Raw genomic sequence first — 11,391 nt, 5'->3', positions numbered from 1 at the left:
GAAGTTACGCGAAAAAGTGAGTACACTTGCAATTTTTTTGTAAAGCAGGCACAGATTAAAATGTGACCCAAAAAGCGAGTATAGATGCAAATCCCCCTTCTAAGTACTATATAGTGACATGGGCTTTTATTTTTCAAGAATTGAAAATGGCTCGGCTTCCTTTTCCAGCATGCAAGAAGTGACATGCCTAACATTTGGGAATCAGTTACAATTGCCTTGACTTTAGTTGTGAGTTGTGAAATGCTTACAATTATTACAACCTTTATATTAATACTAGATGACTTTTGCCCGCGCTTGCGCGCCCAATGATTTTGATTCTAATGCAGTTTTACTTTACATTACAACTAAGAAATCATAACACTTCGCGCGATGTACAGTTAATTCCCTATGCCAAAAGAACAGACAATATTAGAAATAAAAATCCCACGATGGCAAGCCAATGCAATATGTTTCACTCTATGAACTTCCGGAGCCTCCTTTTATTCCCTTCTATGTCTATACCTACTGAAACTAACTCCTTTCATTTTCTATTGATGCGGCTTATCGGTAGGAAACTAAGTTCTAACATTTTAACCATGCATAATTACAACTTATGCATGCACCTTTGACTTGACATGTATGTATTGTAAACTGACAAGATCTTCACGAAGCTTTCAAACTCAAGAGCCAAGAAGAAACATAATGATAATACTTGCTTCAATTAGATCCCTGAACTAGTTTCACCAAGGTAATTTTGAATATAGCAATTTTGAAAGATTGGAACTTCAAGAGAAGGGGATTATGTAGGATATTTTACATTTACAGGAAACTTTTATCCTAAAAATGATTCAAAATTACTTAGCAGAAAGATATACCCTTTACATCAAAGCAATAAACACAAGTAGAACCTGAGCACCAAGTAGTGTTCTGGGCCTTGCTCGCCCAGTTCCCTTCTACCTCCACGGTTTTCTACCAGCCCCAGTAACTTTATTAATGGCTTTAGTTAAATGGGTTCCCTGCAACATTCATCAAGAATAGGTCAACAACACCATTTGAATCCTCTATTGCCTTGGCAAATTACTATAATTTACAAAGTTTGTAGAATTAGGGGAACACGCATAAAGATAGTAAACAAGTAAGAGAATAGGAGGCCCTGATTGATTTAACTTAGATCATTTTTTGTATGCAATAATTTTATTTAGCAAGGCGATTTTCCCCCAAAGGCATATGAGTTTCTGTGGTCTTCATATGCCTCAAAATGATCATCCTGATTCTCTTTTTCCCCCAGTAAGTCTCTTTGTTTCCCAGAGAAACAATAGACAGTAAGATGAGAAATGGAAAATGATAAATGGCTCTTAGGCACGGGAAACACAGAGTAAAACAGGAATAGCTCGCCAATATGTATGCTTTATAATTGAAAATTTGGGATTCAAAAGAATCGTGCACATACCTACTGTCGTTTTGCTAGCTGCCATCTTACAACACGATGAATAATATCCTTACTAATTGGCACATCAAAAACATCCCCAGCCAAACACATAAAACTCTTGTCTTCATTATGAAAATTCATTACTGGAATGGCCAGGTCCTGATGGAACCCTGCCATATACAGTAATCAAAGTGATAGTTACGCAAAATCAGATGATATAGATTTATCCACTGGAGTAAATTTTCAGTATAAATGCGGCAAGGGAATTATATGGGGCAAACATTATAACAACTCTACTTTGTACTATCAATATGAGGCAATCATCCTTACAAAGGGCAACATATAATAATCTAGGAAGTGTTCCCTCATATTAGGTGAAATGTAAGGCAAGCAACAAACAAATTCAACTATTACTTCTTCATTACTTCTAATGATAAACGGGGAATAAAATAGCAAATTGTACTTAAACCAACAACATGGCGATCAAGGAAAAAATATTTCCATGAAGCATGATAGATAGTTGTGTTTTCATTATATTCCTACAGCTTCTAAGTTAGTCATGGGAATATGAGGAACTATAATTCCATTAATCAATACTCAATAATCTTTTTGTGTCAAACAACTGACTTCAACATGCTTGGTACTGCGGATAGTAGTTGTTGTTTTTGTGCCAAATACTTAAAAGTATACAAGATTCATTCTCCAGAAACCTAAGGAGTAAAAAAGAAACTCCCCCCCCCCCCAAAAAAAAAAATGCAATCGATGCCAAAGATACTTGTTCTGCAAGATGTGATATCCAATAGCGTACTACTTTACGCTATTCTTTATAAATTGAGGGGGTTCGCTAAGAAAATACTGGTAGGTCCTACACAATACAAGTATCTATAGAATCTTCTTAGAATTCTAACTTGCATGACATACATAAACATGCCATTTTATTTTAAAATATTGCTGGAAGAGAATCTCCCAACCTCCAATATAACCAAAATAGATAAAGGTGACTCATCCAAATGAAATGAAACTCTTTGATGATCCTCTATGACTAGCAGATCATGTTTGGTTATCATTTTTCATAAACATGTCCAAACTATTTCAGAAACTTCTTTTACATTATATGTAAAAGCATCAGAATCTTAAAGGCATATAAAGTTTAAATAAGGGCTTCAAAAAGTAAAAGCCATGACAAACAATTTACCGAAAAGGGTGAATATTTAGAATGAAATTCCATCGTATATTTTGGTTCTTTAGAGCTTAGACATAAGGTTTCACTTGATATAAAGCGGTAATAATCAAGAAGGGGATAAGAAACCCGCTAGTAACAATAAGTAATCCCTGAGGAAATACTTCAGGAATGGATTATTATAAAACAATAACACAAAAGGGAAAGAGCTACCAAAGCAATTCAAGAACCTTACTTTGATAATTTAGATGCAATTAAAGAGCTGTCAAAGTGTTAAGGAGAAACCAATTCGATAAACCCCTATCATCCCTGCAAATTTCTGGAACATGTGAAAAAACACACAAACAAAAATTTCGAAAATAAATATAATTCAAAAGCTCCCAGAGAAAAAGAAAATCATAATTAAATCCAAAAGACAATTGCAAGATAAAATTCTCATACATACAGAAGCAAATAAATAGATATTCCAAATGAAAATAAGGCAAATAGAAGTAGGCACATGAGTTTTAAGCCGACACGGCAAGAATGACAAAAGGGCATCATTATGGAGAAACCTCATTCAAGAACTATAAAAAATCATATAATTAATAAATGGGCAATTGGAACTCAACTAAAACTACAACCAAAAAGACATGAATCTCGTCATTAATTGTCACTGATCATAGGCTAAAAACTCGTGTTTTAGTCGTAGTAACAACACTTTAATTATTGCATTTTACAAATATTTGAGCTTAAATGATTATGAATTATACTAAATTCATGATTTATGCCTTGCAGGGAGAGTTTCCAACTTAAGAATTAATTCGGGATGAATTTGAGTAATTTGAGGCTTTGAAGTCTGCGTAAAAGCTAAATAAATCAAGTTGGAATCAAGTTGAGTAAAATGGCCATAACTTTTTGCTCAGAACTCCGTTTGGGCTCCATAATATATTGTTGGAAAGCTATTTAAAAGGGCTACAACTTTGATGTTTTGAATTTTATCGAGTTCACACTAGCGCGGTCAGTAGCGCGCCCAGATGCGCGGCCATGCTAGTTGTGCGCGTCCAAGACAGAATACTGGGCAAACTAGCGCGCACAGATGCGCGGCGCGCTAGTCCAGTCCGGGAAATTAATTATTTGGGGGCAAAATGGGAAATCTGAGAGGATCCACTCAACTTACATAAAGTAAAGCTCCATTATTGAGAGAGGAGATCAGATTTTGAGGGAGAAAAAGCCATAGAAGAAGGAGGAGCTTCATCTTGGAGCTAAGAAAGGAGAAGAAGAACAACATCTTGGAGCAAGGATTCAAAGAGTTCTTCTAAACTTTCTTCTATTTGTTTGTTTATATTATGTTTAAGACTTTTATTGTTGATTTTTATGTGAATATGAGCAGCTAAAAACCCAAATATTCTTGGGTCATGGATGTTAGATGATCTTGTTGTTTGAAGCTTAGATTGAAGATCTTGAATTTATTGTTATGGGTTGTTTATTTGATTCTGCTTTTAATTATTTTACTGCGTAGCTAACAGTGAAATATTATTTACAAATCTTGAGTTAAACTTGAAAAAGGAAATTCTTGATTGCATATAGAATCAAATAGAGCAAGATCCGGATCCTGGGCATCGGGTGAAAGATTCGCAATTAAGATAGACATATACTTAATTGCCTTGTTTGGTTGAAAAATAGGAGTTGTAAATGCATTCTTGCTAATATTAATACCATAGACATATAGGTATTAGTTTAACTTGAATAGATGCATAAGAACTCGAAAGATTCTTATGAATATTATTAACCCTATAATCAATAACCCGAATAATTCAATTAATTAATATTAAGCTAAAATAGTAGCATAATTTCTAGCAAGTCCATGACCCTGGAATATCTTTACCCAAATTGTTATCAAAATATTGTGTAATTGGTGTAGTAATTTTGTATTGAATTATTGTTCAATTACTAAGTAAATTGTAAATTGGTTCTTTATATATTTTGTGATAATTTAGCTTGAATTGATAATTGTTTGAGTCTACATCAGACGATAAGTTGATCACAATTCCTCGTGGGAACGATACTTTACTTACTACTATATTACTTGTCGATCGCGTACACTTGCGTGAGTATTTTGGTCGCAACAACCACCCAATTAAGAAGATGAAGAGATTTGAGCAAAAATATAAAAGAGCATTTCTTTGTGAAAAGAGATGAAAGAGCCGATGTTTCTATAGCTACCGTCAAACCTGGAGTGAGCAAGCAGTGGACACAAAAAATATTTTATATTTGTCCATCTTACCAATTTAACCTTGCATATTGATGTAATTGTAATTCTGGCATTGGTCGACTAGACTTGGCTTTTCTATATAATATATGATAGAAAAACTTTTGTCATCACGTGCTTTTCTAAAGGTCTAGTCATTTTCATGATTTCTATCCGCCATTAAGGCAGCTTTTCTATTGCTAGAATATTTTTCTAATGACCGGTGCTTAAAAAAGGAAAAAATTACAATTTTAGCTATATGTTTGTCATTGATGAATGATATGCGTACAAGGTATGTAAGTTAAATTGTATTGGCATATACCACAAAGCAAAGCAACTCAAGTAAAGATAATTCTATTATATGCATAGCTACATAACTAATTATGGATAGAATATATTACCTTGTAATCGAAAAGAGTTAAAGTATGATTGAGACGACATGAAATGAGTTAAAAGGCCAATACCTCCTTAATACGAAGAAGGTAAGTGGAAAATATTAAATCCAGCAGTAGAGCAGTACTTACCACCAGTGATTTGCCACTAAACCGCACGAACAGATAGCTATGACAACACAACAAAGAGCGAAACCTTTAATTAAAACAAAACAACCAAAATAGGAAAGTGTCAATAATGATCTCGTATAAGTGGTTTCTATATGCTGAGGGAAAAAATATATTTTATTTACAGGCTAATGAGAAAACAAAGTAGTGTATTTGTATGGACTCATCAGATATAGACAACATCTTTCAAAGAAGTCATAGCAACAATTAGCCGATGAATACGTTAAAGAATTACCAACAATGAACCAACAATAACTTTTTCAGGCCAGCCATTTTCTGAGAACTAACACTAACAAATACATTTGAATATGTTACAGAGAAGAATTATGACAAAGAAAAACATTAATTAGAAAGTACTGAAATAAAAAATATCATGTAACTATGTAAAAGAAGAGAGTAAAGAGAAAGAAGAGAGGAACAGAGGGGCGGCCTGCAAAGAAAACTCTCTTCTTTGAATTTCTAATACAGAAGTTTTTAGAAAAGTCCTTTTTTTCCTCTCATTTTCGCATTTCCCTCATACCTTTGATTTTTTGTAAGAATTAACTTAATTTTTTAGATGTTTACCATGAGAAGTCTTCATATTTTCCAAAAATCACTAACACTAAAAGGGAAAACCACAATATATGAATCTCCTATATTGATAAACATATGACCCCCAAGACATGAGCAAACAAACTGCTACAATGTTACATCTAAAAGAAGGATTATCACCGCTTCATTCTGTTGCCAACAACCTTTTTTTGTAGAGACTGGAGGCCTAAAAAGAAAGGTAAAAAAAATTTCATACAAAGACCAAAGACGATACACATTTGCCTGCACTAACTTAGCCCCTAGAAAATAAAAGTTTTGCAAAGAATAAAATAATAACCATACAAAAGACTCAATGTCTACATTACCAATTTTACTACATCAAAAGAGTAAGAAAAAATATAAAATTAATTAGAAACACTTAGAATCATGGTCATGGATAATTATAATTTCTACAAGGTCCACCATCGCAAAAGCAGTTCCCCCAGTCATTATTGAGTCCTTTTCCCCCCCTCTCTTTTGGTTAAAACTCTCTTCTTTGGATCTATAATACAAACGTTTTTAGAAAAATCCTTTTTTTCCCTCTCATTTTAGCATTTCCCTCATATTTCTGTTTTTCGAATTTCTACCATCTTTGCCTTTTTTAGTAGACATTATTAATACTTAAAATTCAAAACATAAATTAAGTTCATACAAAAATAACAGAAGAAAGAGGGTTAAGCCAAAGAACATTGGAGAGATAGTCTGACATAAATAATCTCTTTCAAATACAATAACCCATATATTTCAACCATGAAATTTAGAAATGGTAGCAGGTTTTTGGGGAAAAAAATTAAGGGAAAGAAGTGGAAGAAAATCAAATCTGGAATTGGAACACTCATTGAACATGAGATCATTTTATTTTTTTGAAAAGAACTGGAAGAAAATTAAAGAACTGACCTAAGGGTGAAGATGAATTAATCCTATGCAAGTCTTTCAAAATATACTGATTGGGAGTAAATACATTATATGTATAAAAGAAACTGTTGGAGAGTTCTAGGATGTTGGGTTTGGTTGGAGAAAAAAGCAGATGAAATTGGGGAAGACTTCTAGAATATTGTAGGTTTGTAGAAAAACTTATTTTTTATTATTATTTCTACCAAAAAGCAAAAAGATGGTAGCAGGTATAATGACAAATCTGCCCCTGGTCGACCATCTTTGCCTTTTCTATATAGTAGAAAAAATGAATATTCAAATGTGTATATATATTTCGAAAATCAACAATGTTTTTTTTTTGTTGGACTTTGGGATATAAGCACTCTGATTCGAAAAAGAAAAAAAATCCTTAACTAACTACTTAAATGTGCACCATACTTTTAAAATATAAAGCATTTACAAAATACCAAAAAGGAAAAAAGGAAAAAAGAAAAATCAAATATAGTTGTTTAACTCTAAAGAATCTGACATATAAAAACCATAGGACATATATCAATAAAAGCTTCACTAAATCAAGAAAAATGTTCTCCAAAATGTTTAATTTATCAATACTACAACAAAAATAATAACAAAAAAAGTGAAAAATGGAGAGAGAAATCATATGAGCTGTTGCTAGTGGCTCGAAATCCACCCGATTGGGTGCGAGAGGATCCATAGTACTTGCAGCCTTGCGAACTTCATATTCATCATTTTTGAAAGTGATTCTCGACATTTCCCAGCGACTTGCTGAAATTAACGTTGAAATACAAAATGTATAAAATTTTCTTTGAAAGATACCTCCAAACATAATCTCCACCGTTCTAATCAAACAAAATATTATTAGAAACAAATAGTTCAAATTCAACTTGATCCTACTGTTAACAAATAGGAAACACAATATTAATGTGCAGGGTCGCACCTAAAATTTCTGAAGCAAAGGGGGAGCTATATATTTGCTCCTTTCTTCTTCAAAAATGATTGTAACTCTCTAGGAGATTATGAGTCAAGTCCAAGGAACTTTTGTAATCTACATAAAATGAGAAAGAGCCCAAATTCACTACTTCCCCTCCTTATTATATGGAGGACACCATCATTCCGGCGATCAAGCAATAGCTTTAAATTTCTTTTTTGGCAAAGATTTGGTCAATATGTTAGAACTTAGAACGATTGTCATCCATGTGAATCGTCTCGAGTTTAAACAATTTAGAATCCAACATAACCCGATAGTATCTCAATAATTAATTATATTTGACCTACCGTAAAATATAAAATTATTGTCAAGATAAATAACTCTTTGACTGTTGCAATAAAACAAATATCTTTCTTGAGCTAATTCAAGTTTCAATGAAATTTCTTTATCTAAATTAACTTTTTACAAGCTTCAAGGCAGCAATATGCTCCAACTTTTGCCGTATAGGTAGAGCAATATATTTTTGGAACCTAGATTGTCAAGATATAACTCTCCCTACTGCAAAGGACCTCATATTTTTGTACAGTGGCTTAGGAAAAAAGGATACCACAAATAACACATAAACAAACCTGTGCCAAGATAATAGTTTAATTAATTGGGTAGGAGTCTCTTATATTATATATAATTGGTGTGCATTCGATCCCGTTACACCTTGAAAGAAGAAATATATAAGAATACGCAATTTTTCAACATCTTAATTTGTCATATTTGTTTCACCAGTCAGTAATAAAATCACTTCTATATACAAAAAAATGTTATACATGAAAAGCAAATGTTACTTCACTCAAAAGGTTCCATGATGACTTGAGAACTTGCATCTCTTGTAACTTGGATTCAAATTAATCTTTTTGAATAATACTAAGGCATCTTTGAATTTGAATCCTGTGTTTCTGATTAAGGGGATATTGATAATAGATGATAATCATGCAAGTTAGCTAATATTTACACTCTAATTTAGCTGCACTTTACCTATGTTTGATTGTAAAAGATAACAGAATGCTCTAATTACAAATGTATTACTTTGCAGGAGCCACTCCGAATTAGGAGAAATCTAAAAGAGTGTTTTGGAGTCAATATGGAGCATAGAAAGCCAATCGGAGGACAACACGATCGAAAAAGAGAAGAAAGAGCAAGGATGAAGTCCGCGCCCAGGTCCACGGTCAATCCACGACCGCGGACAGAACATATGTCTAATCCACGGTCAATCCACGGTCAATCCACAGCCGCGAACAGGATGCTCGGAGCCAAGTATTGCAAGGTCAATTGTGTAATTTCTAGGACGACTCTCCTTGACCTATAAGAAGCCCAGCTCACCCAAATAGACGATATCGAGGTTTTAAAGTGTTTTTGAAGGCAAGAACAGGCAATAAGCAAGGCGGAAGATTCGGCATAGAGTTTTAACCTTTCTTCTTCCTTGTTTTTATCATCGAAAATGAATTATATCATTATGATTGTGAAAACGATTATGCGTAACTAAACTTCTAATCTAGGGTTTTGATGGAACCTATTGGAGGATGAATTTCGCGTTATGTTAATATAGATTTGCCCTAATAATTTCTTTATTTGTTCAACTATATTGTGATTGTTGTTGATTAAAGGGTCCTCAATCGGCTTTGCCTATTTAGTATGCATTACTCGGGAGAGAGTGTATATTTAGGTAGTTGTTGAACAACATCACTCCTAACGTATATGAGGAACCAATATGAAGGGTTTAAAGTTTTTGTAAACCTGTGATCATGCCCAACTATGCCTTATAAAAAGGACAAAGCGGTCGCTGCAAATATATTCTGGTTAACAAGTCCGAAGTCGAATTCCACAGGAAATTAACCTATCAATCACAGCTATTGGGCTCACAGAAATCCACGTATTCAATCTTCAGATATATTTGAGTAACAATTTGGGGTATTTATTAACTAAATATTATGTAATAAAAATTCAGTAAACTAAGAACTAGCTAAAAACTGGTTATAAGCAAGAATGAGAATGGTCTAAGGTTATGATTTGCCCTCTTGTCGGAATCCTTTCCGCTATGTTTGCTATAAATTTGCCTAAGTCTTCTCTATCGATCATGAGCACTATGACTGTCTTAACTCTCTCCCGAGTAATTACAACAATCTACTTGACATATTCTCCTGAATTACACTAGCTGGCTTTAGTTACAGCTCACTTAGGTCGCACCCAAGATTTCGTTATCCCTAATCCCACCTTTAAACTCTTCGTATTGATCCCTCATATACGTTAGGAGTGATGTTGTTCAACAACCACCTAAATATACACTCTCTCCCGAGTAATGCATACTAAATAGGCACAACTGATTGAGGATCCTTAATCAACAACAATCACAATATAGTTGAACAAATAAAGAAATTATTAGGGCAAATCTATATTAACATAACGCAAAATTCATTCTCCAAGAGGTTCCATCAAAATCCTAGATTAGAAGTTTAGCTACGCATAATCGTTTTCACAATCATAATGATATAATTCATTCTCAATGATAAAACAAGAAGAATAAAGGTAAAAACTCTATGCCGAATCTTCCGCCTTGCTTCTTGCCTTCAAAAACAATTCAAAAACCTCGATATTGTCTATTTAGGCGAGCTGGGCTTCTTATAGGTCAAGGAAAGTCATCCTGGAAATTACACAATTAACCTTGCAATACTTGGCTCTGAGCATCCCGTCCGCAGCTGCGGATGGACCGCAGATTGACCGCAGATTCAACATATGTTCTGTCTGCGGTCGTGGATTGACCGCGGACCTGGGCGCGGACTTCATCCTTGCTCTTTCTTCTATTTTTCGATCATGTTGTCCTTCGTTGGCCTTCCATGCTCCATATTGACTCCAAAATACTCTTTTAGCTTTCTTCTAGCTCGGAGTGGCTCGTGCAAAGCAAACTCGTAATTAGAGCATATTGTTATCTTTTGCAATCAAACATAGGTAGAGTGCGGCCAAATTAGAGTGTAAATATTAGCTAACTTGCATGATTATCATCTATTATCAATACCCCACACTTAAATCCTTGCTCATCCTCAAGCAATCAAACCACACTCTACAACGACCTAACTTCACTGAGCGACTCCCCTAACTCGTCACACCAAGAACATTTCACAAGAATTGAACCCAGTAGCATCTTCGCCTCAAGAGCTGACTCTCCCATGCCACGCAATATTCCTAACTTTACTCACTTACTCTAACACAGAGGTTAAGACTCACCTTTCCTTCATGAATCAAGTACCCTTTCATAACAAATGAGAGTGGTTCCACACACAATAACATTTAAGAACAATTAGGAACTCAAGATAAAAAGAATCCACTCACTCTCAGAAAGAACACTCATATGCCACAAAAAAATGCACCATAGGCTTGACCGTAGTGTACTACTCCACTAATTCGAGCTCATTTAGTCTAGGATCAATTAGGACTTCATTTGATTGTAATGTAGATTGCGGGATGGGTAGGATACATTTAGGTATAAGAGTGACTACACCTCCCTAACCACTTTAATACATAAACTTTATCATTTACAACCCCACAACTATGTCAAATCATAACTCCACCTTC

The 11,391-nt window shown here is 34.2% G+C and overlaps 1 long non-coding RNA gene across 3 annotated transcripts; it reads right to left on the bottom strand.

The window, feature by feature from the left end:
* Nucleotides 1-679: 679 nt before the first annotated feature.
* LOC104247161 (uncharacterized) lies at nt 680-7,010 on the bottom strand. 3 transcript variants are annotated; one of them, XR_716132.2, is made up of 5 exons: nt 6,846-7,010; nt 5,343-5,406; nt 2,824-2,907; nt 1,430-1,578; nt 680-995 (listed from the first exon to the last, which is right to left on the bottom strand). It is a non-coding gene; the product is annotated as an uncharacterized lncRNA (long non-coding RNA). The 3 variants fall into 3 exon arrangements; XR_716131.2 differs by having other exon boundaries at nt 2,824-2,897; nt 6,846-7,009; XR_716133.2 differs by having other exon boundaries at nt 2,824-2,897; nt 5,343-5,379; nt 6,846-7,009.
* Between the last annotated feature and the right edge of the window lie 4,381 nt (nt 7,011-11,391).

This window comes from Nicotiana sylvestris, chromosome 7 (assembly GCF_000393655.2).
Source record: "Nicotiana sylvestris chromosome 7, ASM39365v2, whole genome shotgun sequence".
Taxonomy (NCBI): domain Eukaryota; kingdom Viridiplantae; phylum Streptophyta; class Magnoliopsida; order Solanales; family Solanaceae; genus Nicotiana; species Nicotiana sylvestris.
The sequence above is the reverse complement of the archived record's forward strand: the minus strand, read 5'-3'. Positions and strand labels throughout refer to the sequence as shown.